Genomic DNA, 19,498 nt, shown 5'->3' with positions numbered 1-19,498 from the left:
CCATTGAGTATTACATTCTCAAATAGAATGTATACAGTGTAGCCTCTCTTTTCTTAAAATGTGTTTTTCTGCGTTCGACTGTCAACGGATATACTCACCTGACATACACATGACTATCTGTTGCAGGACAATCAAAATGAGTGAGTGAGTGAGTGAGTCTCCATGATGAACTGGATTCCCTGGTGCTGGGCATTCAGGTGATTAAGTAGTTCTGTGGAGTCGTTCTGTGGGGCTATGGTGGGGAATGCGTGGTCAACTGTCCGGTACCAACAGAGGGGTTTGAATGGTGCTGTAGAGAAGGCTGAGAATCAGTTCACCACTGAGACAGAAACAAACCAACATATCCCTTCCTAGATGTGTATCTCCAATCCACAGAAAATAGAGTAAGAACTATTTAACATAAACTTTCACGTACAGACACGTACATCTATTACAACTCCTGTCACCATCCCCAGATAAAACCGGCCATCCTCGCCCGACGTGCAAAAGCGAGTTGCCATCCTGATCCTCACTGCATCAAACCGAACCATCTGAAGGACACCTTTATCTCACTCAATGGTTACTCTGTCTTAAAAACCATCAACAAGATCCTCAACACCTCCACGCCGAAGCCCGATTACATTCCCTATCTAGGTCCTGTCAGCCGTAAGATTTCCCCTTCTCGAGAAAAATAAAGCCAACCAAGTTGTCATCTTCTGCAGTAACACCATAGAGAACCTCCTGCAGGCCAATGGCGGGAGCACCAGCAGCTGGAGCTCCAACCCCAGTGAATACCAGATACTCTGCAATTGTGGCAACCCTCAGACCCCTCAACACTAGACTCACCCCTCAACACCAGACTCAAAGAACACCAAACATCTGTCAACTAACTCGACCACAAATCCGCCATTTCCGAACAAGAACCAGGACCATGCCATCATGTGGGAAGCCACTAAAGGCCTGTCCGCCACCAACAACAACTGGCGTCAAACACTGACTGACTGACTGACTCAGTTTGGTTTTACGCCACTTTTAGCAATATTCCAGCAACATCACGGCGGGGGGACACCAGAAATGGGCTTCACACATTGTGCCCATGTGGGGGGATTCGAACCCGGGTCTTCGGCGTGACGAGCGAACGCTTTAACCACTAGTCTCCCCCACCGCCCCGCTATAGACATCAATAGATCCCAACCAGCAATCAACCGTGCCTAACTGTTGGGACCTGTTAATTTAATCATCACTGCTGGCTTCCTTATCCTTGTACTTATCACTAAGTAGGCCTGGATTAATTATTGTCTTACATTTGATTATTGTCATTTCCTTTGTTGAATACCCTTGTTATCGCCCCAAAGATCCGGGTTTGTTTCCCAACATGGGTACGATAGTTAAAGCCAAGTTCCTGTGATAAGAGCAAACCCTGAAGTAATGCAGGTCTTCGGTGAAACTCGACATGGTGCTGACAAACCCACAACAATGCATCAGATATTTTGTTTGTTGTTTAACGCCAAACTCAGCAGTCTTCCAGCCATAGTATATTGACGAGTCTAGACCAGACAATCCAGTGATTAACATCATGAGTGTCGAGTACGATGACATGTGCCAGCTAAGTCAGCTAACCTATCCCGTCAGGAGTCACTTACATTGAGGGGCGGTGGGGTAGTCTAGTGGTTAAGCGTTCGCTCGTCACGCCGAAGTCCCGGGTTCGATTCCCCACATGGGTACAATGTGTGAAGCCCATTTCTGGTGTCCTCCGCTGTGATATTGCTGGAATATTGCTAAAAGCGGCGTAAAACTTAACTCACTCACTTACATTGACCTTCACATGTAGAGATGTGGAAGGCATTTCCAAATTTGACTCTAAATGATGCCCGATGTTTTTCCCTATGAATCAAATATCCTCCTGTTTTGTTCTGATTTCTCTGCAATGGGTGGCTCCGATTGGACAGGCACGTTTTCATGAACACCTTGTATCATTATTATATGATAAAATTTGAATTAAAAATGGACAACACATTAGCACATTGACATTGTAAGAAGGAGCCAACCTTGCTACAGTTGACCAATGGTCACTAACTGACTGAATGTGTTAAGGTGCGTTCTCACGGTGCAACTTGTAACATGCAACACAGTTGCAACATCACAACACCCAAACAGAAACTGCAGCCGAGTTGTAAGACATAGGACTGCTCCAAGTCGCACGTTCTCGACCAATCAAATCTGTGTCCACCTCATTGTGACGTTGTTTTGTTTGTTGTTATATCATGTCGGAGACACAAATGAAAAACAGATGATCTTGCTAGAAAAGAAACTGAACGGTATTTCTTCTGCGAACACACACTAAGTTAGGCTTTCTTTTCTTCTCTTTATAGTGACTGCGATAAGTACAGTAAGACATACACGCCAGCATCACTTGTCGAATCTATCTTGTCGAGTCATGCGTGAGAATTTCTCGACATATACGTATGCGACCTAATTTAAAATCTACACAGATACCAAAGTCGTTACGATCATTATTGTTACTACAAAGCGTATGCTAGAGTTTGTTACGGCAGAGTCGGACAGACTGCACCTTTAGCAGTTTCTGATAGGGTTAGTTAATCGGCTTTGGGGTATTTCGGAGCCTTGCGCTTTATGACGTTGACATGTCTTTGCCTTCATGATTAAGAGAGTGCGTGTGCGTGTGCGTGTGCGTGTGCGTGTGCGTGTGCGTGTGCGTACAAGTGCCAGTTTTATAGTGCCAAACCACTCAGAGTCTGTGTCTCAGTATCCATGTAAAATAAAAAATGGCATTTCAGTGAGCTAACACAATGAAACATAAGACAATCACACTCACTCACTCATGAAAGCAAACAAATGCTTGTCTCTATTTTAGTGCAACATTAAACACCATTCACATCACCTCAAAGCACCTGTGTATCTTTCTACTCGTGGGACAGTGGGGTAGCCTAGTGGTTAAAGCTTTCGCTCCTCACATCGAAGACTCGGGTTCAATTCCCCTACAGGGAACAATGTGTGAACCCCATTTCTGGAGTCCCCCGCTGTGATATTGCTGGAATATTGCTAAAACGGCGTAAAACTATACTTACTTACTCACTCACTGTCCACGTATGAATTCAAAAGAACTTGTTTTGGAATCTCAGAACTTCGGACATTGGGATCCTCCATCGTGTCGACTTGTTATTATATCTCCCTGGAGACGAAGCAGATGTGCTACACATTTAGAATATTAGTTGTCAGGCAAACTCTCATAAGTATGCCTCCGTAGTCATGCGACATCCGTGCTACGCAGTTTGTCACCTGAATCCGCGACACCTGTGTCAACCGTCCCCAGTAGATTTACAGAGGTTAGATGAGATGTATATTCCTGAAGTTTCAGGTAGATCTATATGTGCCAATAAACATATATAAACTTTATAGTGTACCAAGCGGAGCATTTGGAGAAACATGAAAAACAGGCTAGCTAGAAGGAAAATACATATCAGTGGGTTTTCTAGATGGATGGATGGATGGGCTTGGAGGATGGATGGATATATAGATGGATGGATGGAGGGAGAGTGGGTGTGTGGGTGGTTGATGGATGGGTGGGTGGGTAGGTGGACGGACGGGCGTCGGACGGATGGATACAGACTGACTGACTGAGTTTGGATTTACGCCGCTTTTAGCAATATTCCAGCAACATCACGGCGGGGACACCAGAAATGGGCTTCACACATTGTACCCATGTGGGGATTAGAACCCGGGTCTTCGGCGTGACGAGCCAACGCTTTAACCATTTGGCTACCCCACCGCCCCACATACATGGATACAGACGCTATTAAGTTATTACTTTTAAATTATGTAGACACAAACTCGAATTTGCTAAGAGCATGATCCTTCGTTCGTACGAAGATGATTTGAGAGAGGTATGATTCCACGCTGACAGATGACTTGACAATAGAGAAACCGAACAGCTTAGAATTTGGGGAGATATGGGAATATCATCTCTGTAATTCACATAGAAATAGAACACTGAAACAATTTGAAGATTGGGCAAATTTTACAATTCTGCATTAAACCAGAAGCGTATTTCTAGAGATTTTCGCTCACCTGAACACCTTATCAGTGTAATGATAATGGTAATGAATTTATATAGCGCCTGTTTCCAGAAAGTATTTACTCAACGGTGCTAAAGAAGAAAGTCTGAAAGACTGAGAGGAATATTGTGAACAGATGGGTTCTTAGGGCTTTTCTAATAAATGTTTTGTTTGTGCGTATATTACAAATATACGAGTATGTTTAAGGTTTCAGAAAACAGTTCGTTTCAGAGCAATATATTTGGTGTTCTATAACAAAGATGTTTGTTGTTGAGAACTAATATATTGCAAGTCTTGGAATAAATGTTTGGGATATTTTACCACAGTTCTACAGTACATTTAGTACAAACACTCATCGATGAGGGGCGGTGGGGTAGCCTAGTGGTTAAAGCGAGCGCTCTTCACGCCGAACACCCGGGTTCGATTCGCCACATGGGTACAATGTGTGAATATTGCTAAAAGAGGTGTAAAACCTTACTCACTCACTCACTCATTCGTTAAGTTTAACGAATAAGTATTATTGCCAAGTGTTATATATTTTCGTGGGCTACGTGGATATGTTTGTTTCAGGTTCTGTGTGACAGAGTTGTTCTAAGAACAGATGGGTTCATCAAACCCGCTATGTCACGCTGAACTAACAACGACACGTCTGTTTAGGCTGTTCCGAGATCCCGTCTAAAATTGTTGTGATTTTTTGCGATGGAATTCAACCATTGTTCGGTTTTATATAATTGCTTTGGGCGTGTTGCCTGCACACCATGAACATTACTTTGAACTTAATGTGCAGTTATCGTACTTATCAACCTTGGGTTATCCAGTGCTTCAGCTGATGAAGAGCGTCGTATTTGAGGTTGGGTCTGGTTAAAGATGTTGATGACGACGACGAAGGTGATGATGATGATGAGGAGGAGGAGGAGGAGGAGGAGACCGACATGCAGAATTCAAAGTGAAAAAGGGTTTAAGATCTGTTATTCCTGGCCCGTTCCTGAGGTAACATGGCAGTTTAACACATGACGACCACACTGAGACTCTGCACACACACACACACACACACACACACACACACACACGCACGCACAGATGGGAGAGGCAGACAGACAGGCACACAAACACACACACATACACACATACACACGATTTCAGCTATGACGTTTTGTAAAATGAATGTGTTCCGGATTGTTGAATCCCTAAACCCCCAAACTGCGTGTGACTGTTGTATGGAAGAATGACGTCAGCTGCTACTGAATCACTTGTTTATTTATCAAGTGTCACAGCGGAGCAGCCATGATTCCAGGATCAAGGATGTTCGTTTTCTGACGGGATTATATACCTAGTCAAGATGAGAGGGTATGGCTACATCTCATCACGAACTCAACAAAGGACATACAATTACCGCAATCTTCAAGCCGATTTATGGACTTTAATAACCATTTTTTTCTCAGTTTTTCCTCATTTACCAACCATCCCCATTTCATTGAATATATAAAGTCGGTGTCTTCAATGTGAGAACATTACCAGCTCGTATTGTCAGTTTTCCTGGGAAAATCCATCCATTTATCCTTTCCTTCGAAGTGGATTTTAAGTTTATTTCAAATAAGCCCATTATTCAATTTATTGTTAGTTTTCTTGGAGAAAAGCGCGTCATGGCCCAGTTCCCTTAACATATCCTGGTACACTGTGACTTTGTAAAGACATGTCTCAGGTATACAATGCCCCCACCTCGCACCCCAAAGTTCCCATCACCACACCACAACCCCTACCCCACCCCTCTCTCACAGCGTTCCCGCTCCGGACACCACTCCCACACAGCACCTCTCGGCACCCACACAGCAACAGCCGTCAGCCAGCCAGATCATCGACACTCCCTCCCTCCCTCCCCTCGGCACCCACACTGTAACGGCCGTCAGCCAGACCATCGCCACAACGCCCCCTTTCACAACGTCCCCACTCCGGACACCACTCCACCACACCGGCAGCCCCATCATCATCTGCAAAACAACCCCTACCCCGCCCTTACAACGTCTCAATGATGTTGGAATGCACGTGTTTATGTACTATCAATATCGGTGACCAAAACTATTCAACACCATATATGATATTCTTGATGTAAATATATTTGTTAAGATATGAGAGAAAGACAATGGCATTATTCTTGTGTTTTACTTGGTGGATGTTCTCTAGACTGTATCGTGTGAATAGACGGGGATGTGTGGGCCGAAGTTAAAAGCAACGAGAGACACATGGACATGGCGACACTTGCTGATAAGCTTGTATGTTTAAGAAAATACTTAAATATCGAGGCAAAACATGTAACTTAATTATCTTTTTTATAAGTTACCGTTATTCAGTTGGAAGAAAAATCTGTCTGTCTGTCTATATAGGTTACAATAATCATTAATGGACTGCATCCGTGGTCAAGTTGATAAAGTGCATGCCGGGATTACGAAAGGTCGGTGGTTCGATCCCATGAGTGAGTGAGTGAGTGAGGTTAGTTTTACGCCGCTTTTGGAAATATTCCAGCAATGTCACGGCGGGGACGCCAGAAATGAGCTTCGCACAGTGTACACACATGTGGGGAATCGAACCCGTATCTTCGGCGTGACGAGCAGACGCTTTAACCACAAGGCTACCCCGGTACGATCCCCCCAAGGTAGGTACGATCCCATGTCATACCAAGTGTGTGAGGTTACATGCGATGTGGCTCTTGTAATGTACCTTCTTAGGAAATATATATATGCCATTGTTTATATCACGCTCGTATTAAACACTATAAAACATTGCACACCTTAAATATTCATAAAGATACATAACAGAAAAATGCCCACTTGTCATATTAAACTGTACACGTTTTGTTTATGGCTGTCCCTTACCATCTGTTTTGAACGATATTATATTATTTCACGGAAGCGAGTTTAGTATTCTGTTTTTTACTCAATATAAATTCATAGAAACTGCCTATAGACCATTCTTAATGAGGCCTCATGAATATTCATATCTGTACCCAAAAACGAGGCTAAACGCACAATCGCATAATGGCGACAAAACTCAATGTATACTTCCTGGTTTCAAATTTCCTTGAACGGTACATTACGAAACTGTCCAGTAGTTCAGGGAAATCGCAGAGAAAATGGGAAAGGGCTACACAAATGTTTCTGTAGCATATCCACGGATTGAAGGGTGAATAATTACTGTCCATCACGACACATCACGATAAGTCATATGACCTAGATATCTAGGTAACGTTTACCATGTTGCGCAGCATTTATGAAGGAAGCTACTCTAAAGTCACAATAGTGGAAATATTACCAAGGGAAATCAATTACGTTTACTTTATCAACATATGAACAAAGTATAAGACGTATTTCCTGACCTGGATTCAAATCATCCACTTCCACATGGGAGTAGTGTTGTTAATTCTTGAGCTAGATAGCTCTCCTCGAGTGGATCTGGACCAGACAATTTTTTGTATTATTCATGTGAAGAAATTATTTGTTTGGTATTTTTCTGTTTAAAATGTGTTTTGTCCCATCGATATAGGGTATTTATTCACGCATTTATTTCCAGTTGTACAGGACTAGTGGTGATTGGGGATGCGCAGCTGCATGTTACAATCGCAGAGGAAAACGAATCGCCACATCATCATGTAGAATCTAGAAACCATTTATTTCAATCAACATGAGTGGGACCAGAGACCATATCTATTATATGGTCTCTGGTGGGACACGATGTGCAAGACAAAAACTGGATGATTTTTTTGAAGTTCTTTCTTGACTGATTTGGAGGTGAATAATTAATTTATCTAAATGGACAAGTGGTACCTGCATGGGGAATATTTGAACTAATTTTCAATACTGTGTTACTATACCATATTGTAGATCAGGTGTATTTATTCTGTTCCACTGTAACTGAAGACTTTTTTAAGGAGAACATATTATCAGATTAACATAACAGGATTCACACTACAGCAAACAATTAATCCAAATAAATAACGAACACCTGAGTGCAGTTAATAAAAAATTATTTTGAAATGGTGTCTTAAAAGTCCAATAACAATAAACACATTCACAATAGCTTCCAACTGTAATACTTGATGAATAACAATACAATTTTCAGAGGATGCAAATTGAAAAATATATCGGGTGCAATATTTATGTTGATAGAAGTATCCTTTTAGATTAGTCTGACATGAATGGCAACAATTACAGCTGCATCAATGCATAATTTATCATAGTTTTCTCCCTTACACATTATCATAATCTCTTACCTATGAATGATGGTTTTTCTTGATTCCCAACTAACTCTTTTCAAACAGGATGAAATACATTCTTTTCATCAATTATTAATTAAACAGCAGCAAATGAGTTACATCTACAACTATGCCATTATGAAAGACCTTTCTATTTTTTTCAGTTAAGTCCATCAATGTGTATGTATTGCAGCTGTCTCTTTTTCATCCATCATTTACACAACACAAAAGCACAAAAAAATTCATTTACATTCATGTCTGTCAAATTGTGCTGTTTGGGCAAGGTACTTTCACAAAACCTGGGAAGATATTCAACAAAATGAAAAAGTTCCAGCTAATCAGTGCCAATGTTTGAAATGATGGAATATTGTAAAATGTTAAATCAATTTTTATCATCATACATCAATTTACAAACTCCAAACTTTTCAAGTTCAAGTTTTCTGTTCAATTCTTCTATTTTGTCAACCTTTTCCTTGAGTTGCCTCCCCTGTTCATGTAAGTTTTGCTGGAGTTGTTCTATGTAGGACTGGGGTCAGTGGTTGCTGTATCACGCTCTGCTTCACTGTAATATAAGCATTGTAAAGCATCACTATTATCTCTTCGACCACACAAACAATAAATATATCTCTGGAATTACAAATATACATCAAGGAGTAGAGGCTAACATCATTTCATATTTTAGACAGTATGGGCAATCAATATTTTATATGTAAATAACATAGCATATAGGTCAAAGTTCAGTTGTATCAAATTCTTTAAAACCATGTCAGTTGGCAAAATTAACTTAATACGATCTGACATTCTTACTGTATCTGAGATGGTGACTGTGGTAGATTCCTTATGGAGGTTCCTGAGCTGGTGACATGCTCTCTGACTCTTAATTAGCAGCATCTGAAATGGATATTTAAACACTAAATATATTTCAGTTGGTGTAATTAGATTGTCCAGTAATATGTCCTGTATCCCTGAAGTACTGGTCAGTATAGAGTAATTTTGAAAGTAGATACATATTTAAGATTTTTAACAGCATGTGTATGTCCTGCATATATACATGTACTTGAAATGTTACTTTGATTTGCAGCCAATCTAATTTCACTGATACAGAGAACATTTGCAAATATAATTCCCTTGCCATCATGACAAGAGAGTCTGCACATACGTCCATATGCTTAAAAAAAAATTAATATATTGGACCGTTCATAATTTATGACTAGGGGTGATGATGATTTTAGGTGCGGTGTTTGTGGGGTTGGGGTGTCTCCCAGATTGTTTTGGGAGGCAGGGGGAGGGGCTAATTATGTACATGTGAACTAGGGGTGTTCACTGATATTGAACATGACAATGTGTGGGGTGGGTGGGTGGGGGTGGGGTTTGAATGTGTCTGTGTGTGTGTGATATTCACATTGTACATGTGCCCCTAATATTAAAACCTTGCATAGTGAACAGTTTGTACATTACACGGCAGATCTAGACTATGCCATGTGCCGTAATTATTTTGTACTTACTATGAATCATTTTCGAGGATCTCTCCGTATTTTCGTCAACCACTGCCTTCTTCTGATCTTATTCTTGGGAATATGGTGAAAAGATACCGTAAAATCCTTACGGGCATCACTCCAACGCAAAGGCACACAGCAGTAATCTCTCCTTTCCGAGGTCGCTGTTTTCAAGTTTGGGTCAACCTATTTAAGCCTCGCTTTCGATTTGACCTCGAGGTCATGCATATTGGCTAAGAATGGTCTATACTACTAACAGTGTGATGACTCTCAGCTTTCCGCGGGACAAGCAAGGCCTAATGCCATTGTGACAGAGGCATTAGCATTGTGACGTCATAACTGTAAACCAGTATGACGTCATACGTCTAGCAATATTATATTACTCGCCCGTGGAAGATACTGCAGTGTAATATTTTTACGGCAATATTACACGAGTGTAATACCGTTATGACTCGCGAAAGCGAGTTTGATGCTAAATCTTTCACGAGATGGTAATACACGGAAGGTCGTTTAGTATCCTCTATGGGGCTGTGGGGTAGTCTAATGGTTAAAGCGTTGGCTCGTCACGCCGAAGACCCGGGTTCGAATCCCCACATGGGCACAATGTGTGAAGCCCATTTCTGGTGTTCCCCGCCGTGATGTTGCTGGAATATTGCTAAAAGCGGCGTAAAACCAAACTCAGTCAGTCAGTAGTATCCTCTATTTATCATCCAAGACTGTGTCCCACTGGAGATATTGCTTGTGTGAGATCAACGATATGTCCAATGAGATATGGTTCTAACAGCAGATTTTGTACAATACCCTGACGTCATCAATTTCATGAGATCACAATGCTTTTGGCATCATCACTTTCATGACTCACAATGCAATGACGTCAAAAAACCCTGATGATATCAATGCTATGACGTCATAAACTTGATGACGTTACAATGCCATGACATCGCTGCACTGCACGTTTAATGGCGGTACCGTGTTCAGCGATGTACATTTTTCACTGAAAACTAATGAAGACTGATTTTTGATGATAAATAGAATCTCACCCTCGTGTCTACTGATATCAAATATATCAACACTCGTCGATTATCAACACTCGTTGATAAAAGTGAAAATATCCTCGGCAAATCTCGGATATTCTAACTTTATCAACTCGTGTTATAAATTGATATCAGTAGACACTTGGGTGAGATTCTCTCTATACAGAGTAGTCTTTTAAGGGGGTTGTGCAATGTTTAAACAGCGACGCTTCAACAAATAAACACCAGGGATACATGTATTAAGATAATGCTTATGTCAACACAAATCAATAAACGTTATCGGTCCCCTAACAGACAACCACTTAAGGGGGTAATATACCGCATTTCCTCTCTCAGTCGCACGGGAGGGTTACAGCCGGGGAAAGCCACATTTAAGAAAAACGGCGTTGAAAATGGTGTGGCTTAACCGGCAATGGGCACGGTTGAGTGATCTTGTGAATGTATCTCTCCCGGCAATGCGCTATTAGCTAATCCGTGTTACCGTAAATAATGTGAAATATTCATTATGTAAAATCTAGAAATCCAGTTGAATTGTTCGAGGGAAAAATGTCCAGATCACGCCAACTAGCTTCCTCGCGTAGGTATACTCGGACCCCTTTAATGAATTAGCTATGGTGGCCTCAGTTATTTTGTTTACATTCATGCTACAAACTCAACAACAACAAAATAAATAAAAACTAATTTAGAAGAATGACCATTTATTGCACAAATATACTTATAAACAGCCACATATGTGACACCTAACTCGTTCCATTTCATAGCTGTTTTTAAACAAAATTCTTGTCCAAACTTCTCTGCTGATACGATATACCAACCATACAAACCAAGGTAGTTTGCATCAAGACATAAAAAAATACATAGAATGACCCATTAGCATGTATCATTTCATCTCAGATCATATGTTATCATATGTTAACTAAAAAACTACAACCAGAATACAGAAGCTGCCGATCACATGTTAACTAAACAAACAAAGGACAAGTCACTAAAACAATTGGTGACGCTTATTTTAAAGAACGGTATTGATTCCCTTACTCAATGTGGCTTTCGCGGCGATTCGCGGCACCGAGGTTTGTACTAAGTCAATAAATGTTGAGTAAATCGTTGCCCGTCCGGAGTCAATAGGAGACCGGCGTATGTCAGTGTCCCGGCGTCTATTCTGTTTAATGACTGATTCCCTTTATGTTTAACACCGCACTCAGCAATATTCCAGCTACATGGCAGCGGTCTGTAAATAATCGAATATGAACCAGACAATCCAGTGATCAACAGCACGAGCAGCGATCTGAACAATTGGGATACGATGGCATGTGTTAACCAAATCTAACGCGGATCACGGGTATTCTGTTTTAACCAAATCAGCGAGTCTGACAACCCGATCCCGTCTGTCGCATTTTACGACAAGCATGGGTTGCTGAGGACCAATTCTAACGCGGATCTTTACGGGTATTCTGTTTTATGGTGTGGCTCAGAAGCAAGTCAGAAACTTCCAAATTCTAGAGTCATAAAAGGCTTCAGTGATTATCTATTACCAACACATCACCTTGCTTCTGACAGAGGCACTGCGTCTATTCTTTGGACAGGGACAATGACCCAGGATGTACTTGGTGTATAGCCAAACTCACACATACTAATAGTTGTATTTATTTTCTCCACATACTCCATTCTGTTATAATGTATAATGCTACTCTATTATGATAACGGAGATAAGTATCTGTGCCAGGGTCCTAATTACGTAGATCGATGCTCATGATGTTGATCACTGGATTGTCTGGTCCAGACTTAATTATTTACAGACCGCCGCCGTACAGCGGGAATATTTCTTGTTGGTTTTTGTTGGTTTTTATTTATTCCATATAAAGACCTGTTACATTTAGAGGTCCATGCCCTTGTAGCGTATGTGACATTACATTGATCTGGATTTTGTTAAGGCAGTACTACAGCTGGAATATTACTGAGTGCGGCGTTAATCACAAACAGACCAACCAACCAACCAACCAAAACGAATGTGGTAGGACTGATTCAACTGGGAGGAATCCAGTTGGTTTAAGATGGTTTGGGGGATGAAGGAGACCCCCACCTATTCTCAACACATTGCTTGTCTTATATCTCCTTTAACCACCACACATGGGGCGGCGGGGTTGTTGTGGTAGCCTGGGGGTCAGAGTTCGCTCGTCACGCCGAAGACCCGGGTTCGATTCCCCACATGGGTACAGTGTGTGAAGCCCATTTTTGGTGTCCTCCGCCGTGATATTGCTGGAATATTGCTAAAAGCGGCGTAAAACTAAACTCACTCACTCATTTAACCACCACAGTAGTTGTCCTGTCTGTCTATGTGGGCGTTCGCTCATCACGCTGGAGACCCGGGTTCGATTTCCCACATGGCTACAATGTGTGAAGCCCATTTCTGGTGTCCCCCGCCGTGATGTTGCTGGAATATTGCTAAAAGCGGCGTAAAAACAAGCTCACTCACTCACTCAAAAGGGGCCGTCTGTTACCAGCATGGTAAGTTGCATTGAACAATAAATAACGGTTCATAAATCTCGTATCACAAATACTACAAATTCGCAATGCATTTTTAAAAGTGGTCAAAAAAGTATTTTAACTTTAAGTGAGTGAGTGAGTTTAGTTTTACGCCGCACTCAGCAATATTCCAGCTATATGGCGGCGGTTTGTAAATAATCGAGTCTGGACCACACAATCCAGTGATCAACAGCATGAGCATCGATATGCGCAATTGGGAACCGATGACATGTGTCAACCAAGTCAGCGAGCCTGACCACCCAATCCCGTTAGTCGCCTTTTACGACAAGCATAGTCGCCTTTTATGACAAGAATGGGTTGCTGAAGACCTATTCTACCCCGGATCTTCACGGGTCTTTTAACTTTAAGCATTCAGTCAGCAATATCCAGACGGAGGACAACAGAAACCGGCTGCGCCCATGTGGGGGAACAGAGTGAGTGAGTGAGTTTAATTTAGTTTTAGGCCGCTTTAAGCAATATTTCAGCAATACCACGGGTTGGAGGAACACCAGTAATGAACTTCACACATTGTACCCATGAAGGGGATCGAACCCGGGTCTTTAGCGTGGCGAGCGGACGGTTTAACCACTAGGCTTCCCCACCGCACCCATGGGGAATGGAACGCGAGTCTTCCTCGTGACGAGTGAAGGCATAAACAAGATGCAGGCTTACCCCACCACTCATCTGAAATTCTTGTGTGTGTGTTTTTGTTTTATTTTAAGAAATAAGTATTACATAGCGTATTTATATTTAACGTCTTAATTCACAGTGTGCAAGATGATGCCTCAGGATTAGAAGAAAACGTTTAGACAGAAAAATAAACAACATTGTAAACATCTGTTTATTAGTTTTTACCGTTGTTATGGTATGATATGTGTTAACTTGCGTTTGTGAATGTAGTTTGAAATTATAAAAAAAATGTGTTTATGTTTGTCACATCGATAAATTTAATGTGCTATCATAACCCTGAACCTTTCATCATCAAGTAAAGACAAAACACTTGCAGCCACGCTACACGCAAACGTGTTCCCGATACAACGAACTTTCTTCTAAATTCAACTCTCGATTTTCACGTGCAATCTGATGTGATTGACACTTTTGGGCAGACGACATCAGCGCGCGCTGACGACAAGAGCAGACGTCGTTTCATTGCACAAGTGTTGTTGTGGATGAACCATTCAGTGTTTGAACTTGCGCAAGGAGCAACAGTTACATTTGGATTCAGCACAATGGTTTTGGACAAATTTTGTGCGAGTGTATCTTTAATGGACTGGAAACGACGGGGATTGGACAATGGATATCAGCGGATCAAGGTAGGAAATCACAATTGTTTTAATGAATGTTTAAATTTCATACGATGGCCTGTCATTTGTTTCAGATGGTAAATGGTATCACGATCATTGTGAGGTGTGAACACACTACAGGTGTGAAAATATGTACTCTTTTTTTTAAACCAAGTTATTAAAACACTAATGTTGAGCAGTACTGCTTACGTGGAACATGTTCAATGCACTTTGTATGAACGTTGTATGACGCCATTGACGGTTCGGAACGCAATGGGGGAAAACCTGTTAATAACAAACTCAGTATTCGTTTTTGTAAGATGTATGAATGTATCGAATGTATCTTAACTAACCACGTGGAGAAAAGGATGAAAATTGTTTTATGAATGATAATTCAAAAGATCGTAAGAGTTCCGCCCGTAACCCTTGCTAGAAATGTGTTCTATTTATTAGGTCTATTTCGCGGGGATAGGATTTAGGATTAGGTTTTTATTACACGTATCAAATATTCACGTAGAATTTTAAAGTATGTCATGGTCATTCTATTAATTTCAGCCTTGGTCACCTGTTGCTAGAACTTTGTCCGCATCCCCTCAAAAATATATTAAATTGAAAATATTTAGCGGCTATGGATAGGACACTGTTTTAAACGTAAAAATAAGTGCCTTTGACGACGTAAATGGAGATGGATAACGATGTGCTTAGTCACGACAATCGATACACAGAACCCGTGGTGGTTGAATGAGGGGAAGTGTTTCAAATTTGCTCAACATTTGAAATTTCATTTAGAAAATTTTATCAAAACTGCAATAATATCCGAAACCTTTCGCCCAGTTACTTCCCAATTTTGCTACAGCAGAGGAATCCGTAGTTGATAAACGGCGTGTTTTTGGAGCATTGATGGGTTGTTCCGGATTTCACGCGTTGTTGTTTTGCGCATTTGCGGACTCCAGGATTTGAGAAGGGGGTGCACATAAATTATGAAGTCCGAAGGTTAGGTGGGGAAATGCTCCTAAGTGGAAATAGTTGTTGTTGGGGTTTGGTTTGTTTTTTGTTTTTTTGTGGTTTTGGGTGGTGGTGGGGGTGGGGGGACCCCTGATCCGCCCCTGTTGCGCCACCACACGTTTTGCCCCCCATGTGTCGAAAACATAGGGCACTTTCTGTAAACTGTAACGGTATCCTTGAACACGAAACTGATAGAATAACCTTAGTCGAAATGGAAGGGGTGAACTGTCTTTTCACTGTTTACAATGATGGCTCCTTTACTGAGTGACAAGATTAAGAATGTAATGTTGGAAATCCGTTGAAATGAAGCTTAATATAGATGTATCATTCAGTTGCAGAAATATTTGAATTTATTACTGAATCAATTTGTTGAACTATGACCATGTAAGCATCAAATAGAGTTGTAGAATTATAATAAATTGGACTAAACAGTACTCATCTGAAACCTTAACAGTTAAATCGAGATTAATAGTCCAAGAAAAGGGTAAAATGTCATGACATCAAACTGAAAGCCAAATGCATGTCACATTTTCATATTTTGTAGAAGGAAGACATTTTTTGTTCAATTTTAAATGTCATAAAAAATTTGTCAAAGGAATGAAGAAATGTAGTCCTGGCTCTGTAGGATGACTAAGACTACTTGTCCTCATCTAACCTGCTTGTGTAAGGTCTTTGGTCTGAAACCACCAAGTTCCAAACCTTTCATTCATTTAGTCATAAAATATTGTTACCAACATAACTTCGACTATATGATATAATTCTAAATGTATGCTCATGAATGGTTTGATACTATAATACAAAAATCAAAAGTAGCCTCTTCACATGTGATAAAAATAGGTATCTAAATATATAAAATAAGTCTAAATCCCTGATATTACAAAACAACATGGATGTGAATATTTCCCATACACCTGTTATTAAAATTCTCTTTCCTTTTTGACAATGGTGGTTTGTCATTTTGTGATAGTGATTTTCGACTTGACAAAACAGTTTCTTGATACATTCTTAAAGAGATAATCTGAATGAATGAATTTGGATGTCGGTCGATTGAAAGAAACCTATTTAAAATTGATTGAGATATTAAAAAAGATTAATCATGTTTAGCACATCTTCATCCTGGTAGGGTGTTTGAGATCAGTTGATGTAATTTCCCAGCAGAAATGTAATTGGTGTCCTTAAGGCTTAGTATACAACTAAGGACACCAATTACATGTCTGCTGGGAAATTACATACAGGTCTATGGATCTCCCAACCTGGAACCAACTGAAACCTTCTGAAACAAAAAAAATCATTTTGAAGACTTTTTTTCACCCACAATGTGATCAGTAATAATTTTTTAGAATTACTCTTTCAGTTTTCAAGCCACACAAGTCAAGTTTTCTTATGTTTTAGACCCTGAACACAATCAGATTCTTTCCTCATAGTGTAATGGTAATTAATACATTGTGATGTACAGTGCTTTGTATTATAAAAATGAATATACCAGTTGTACATGTAAATCTGCAAAAAAGTCATATTTTTCTGTCAGGCATGTGTGTCAGTTAACATTTAACTTAATCACTCAGAAAAATCAACCTCCCCACCAAAGTTAAGAAAATGCTCCTTTGATAATATTTCAGTTGTTTATCATTGTGACTGATGTGACAAACAAACTTACACATGTTTATGATTACTTTCTACTTGCCTATGAAGATAGCACATTCTTAGATAGCGAAACTTGTTCCACATGCAGGATAATTTGCTTTGACACTCCTTGTACTTAACATCAGTTTGGCCATCTCAGTAGTGGAACATTGAAAGCTTTGCTGTTAACACTTTTGTATGCTTTTTTCTCTCTATATATGTATAAAGTTTCAATCAGTAATAGTTTATTATTGTTTACCTATCTGATAAAGTTCATAAAATGTGCTTTGAAAATGTTCCATCTGTAAAACAGTCATACAGACCCTGAAAAAAAAATGTCCAAGAAAGCCCATGCAAGTCTAGAATATGTGGCAAGTCGATTACCACAGTTTTGGGCTGAAAGGAAGAAAGTTTCTGGGCTCCATTTCTATATATTTTATTTTTTATGAACATTTTTTCTGTAAGTCAAACAGCACTTTATTCATTATTTGCTCCAAACCTTCCTATACTGTGATGCACAGCTAAACAAAACTTTACCATATCTGCATAACCAATAACCATAGCTTGTTGCATTTTTCAGGTGCTTGGGTTGCTGTTTCGTACCACTGTTGGGCAGATGACACAAGCAAGCCCCGCACTGAGGTCATGGAAAGAGTGTCAGTTTCATTGGGAAAGATTCTTTCTTGTGATTTGAAGATAGTGTATGAACTTTCACCAGGAACTCAAGATTCATTTGGATTGGACAAATTGTGGACACATTGTGGACAAATTTTGTGTGATTCATTGTGGACTGAGAACAGACTGGAAACTGAAGTCGGCAGAGAAGGTAGGCAGTCTTTACTTTACACATCTACACGACACATCTACATAACACAGCAGCAGGTGGTAGAGTGATCAAACAGCTGCATTTATCGAAAGCTGTAAGTTGGGAATAGTTCATTTGGATCCTCCGAACCAATGATGCTCCTCATCAAAATATGGTGGGATTGAAGCCAAAGGAATTATTTCCAAAATTTAGAAAACATAAATACTGAACAAAAAAAGAAACTTCACACTTAGAATTATTTTGAAAGTGGATTTATTCGAAAGGGGCATACATGGTACTAAAGAAGCTCCAATATATATGGCTTGTCCCTTTGCACGAAGCACACATTAATGCCCAATCCTGTTGAGTGATTCCTCACTGCGTCCATAAACCAGATATGTCCACCAGCAACACTTTGTTGTATATTGGTATGTTTGGGACAAATACATGTGAAGTTTCTTTTTTGTTTGGTAAAACATAAAACAGATGTTTTTCATGGATTTCGCAAACATGTCTAGTATTTTCCTGATCAGCTTTCTGGCGGTCATCATTGGACCATCCCACCATCAGCCCTGCATTGTGCCTGTCGCCAACAAGAACATGTACATGAACACATACTTATTGCAAGCACTAAGAATATTCAACAAAATTGCTTAGAGTATAGCAAGCACTTAGGTTATTCAGTAAAACCCCTTAGAATATAGCAAGCACTTAGATTATAGCAAGCACTTAGGTTATTCAGTAAAACCCCTTAGAATATAGCAAGCACTTAGGTTATTCAGTAAAACCCCTTAGAATATAGCAAGCACTTAGGTTATTCAGTAACACCCCTTAGAATATAGCAAGCACTTAGGTTATTCAGTAAAACCCCTTAGAATATAGCAAGCACTTAAGCTACTGATTAAAGTATTGTCAGCTGAGCACTGATGAACCTATTCCCTGATAATGTAGTACAGTCTGTCTCAACTTGATACATTTCCAATCCTATAGTGATGGTACAGTACAGTCTGTCAACCTTATACACAATGCCCCAATGCTATGGCAGTACAGTACAGTCTGTCAACCTGATACATGATGCCCCAATGCTATGACAGTACAGTACAGTCTGTCAACCTGAGTCTGCCCCAATTCAGTACAGTACTGTCAACCTGATGCACAATGCCCCAATGCTATGGCAGTACAGTACAGTCTGTCAACCTGATACAGAATGCCCCAATGCTATGGCAGTACAGTACAGTCTGTCAACCTGATGCCCAATGCTATGGCAGTACAGTACAGTCTGTCAACCTGATGCACAATGCCCCAATGCTATGGCAGTACAGTACAGTCTGTCAACCTGATGCACAATGCCCCAATGCTATGGCAGTACAGTACAGTCTGTCAACCTGATGCTATGGCAGTACAATGTCAACCTATGGCAGTACAGTA

This window comes from Haliotis rubra, unplaced genomic scaffold, assembly GCF_003918875.1.
Source record: "Haliotis rubra isolate DU_JTF1 unplaced genomic scaffold, ASM391887v1 Scf4, whole genome shotgun sequence".
Classification (NCBI taxonomy): domain Eukaryota; kingdom Metazoa; phylum Mollusca; class Gastropoda; order Lepetellida; family Haliotidae; genus Haliotis; species Haliotis rubra.
Note: the sequence above shows the minus strand (reverse complement) of the source record.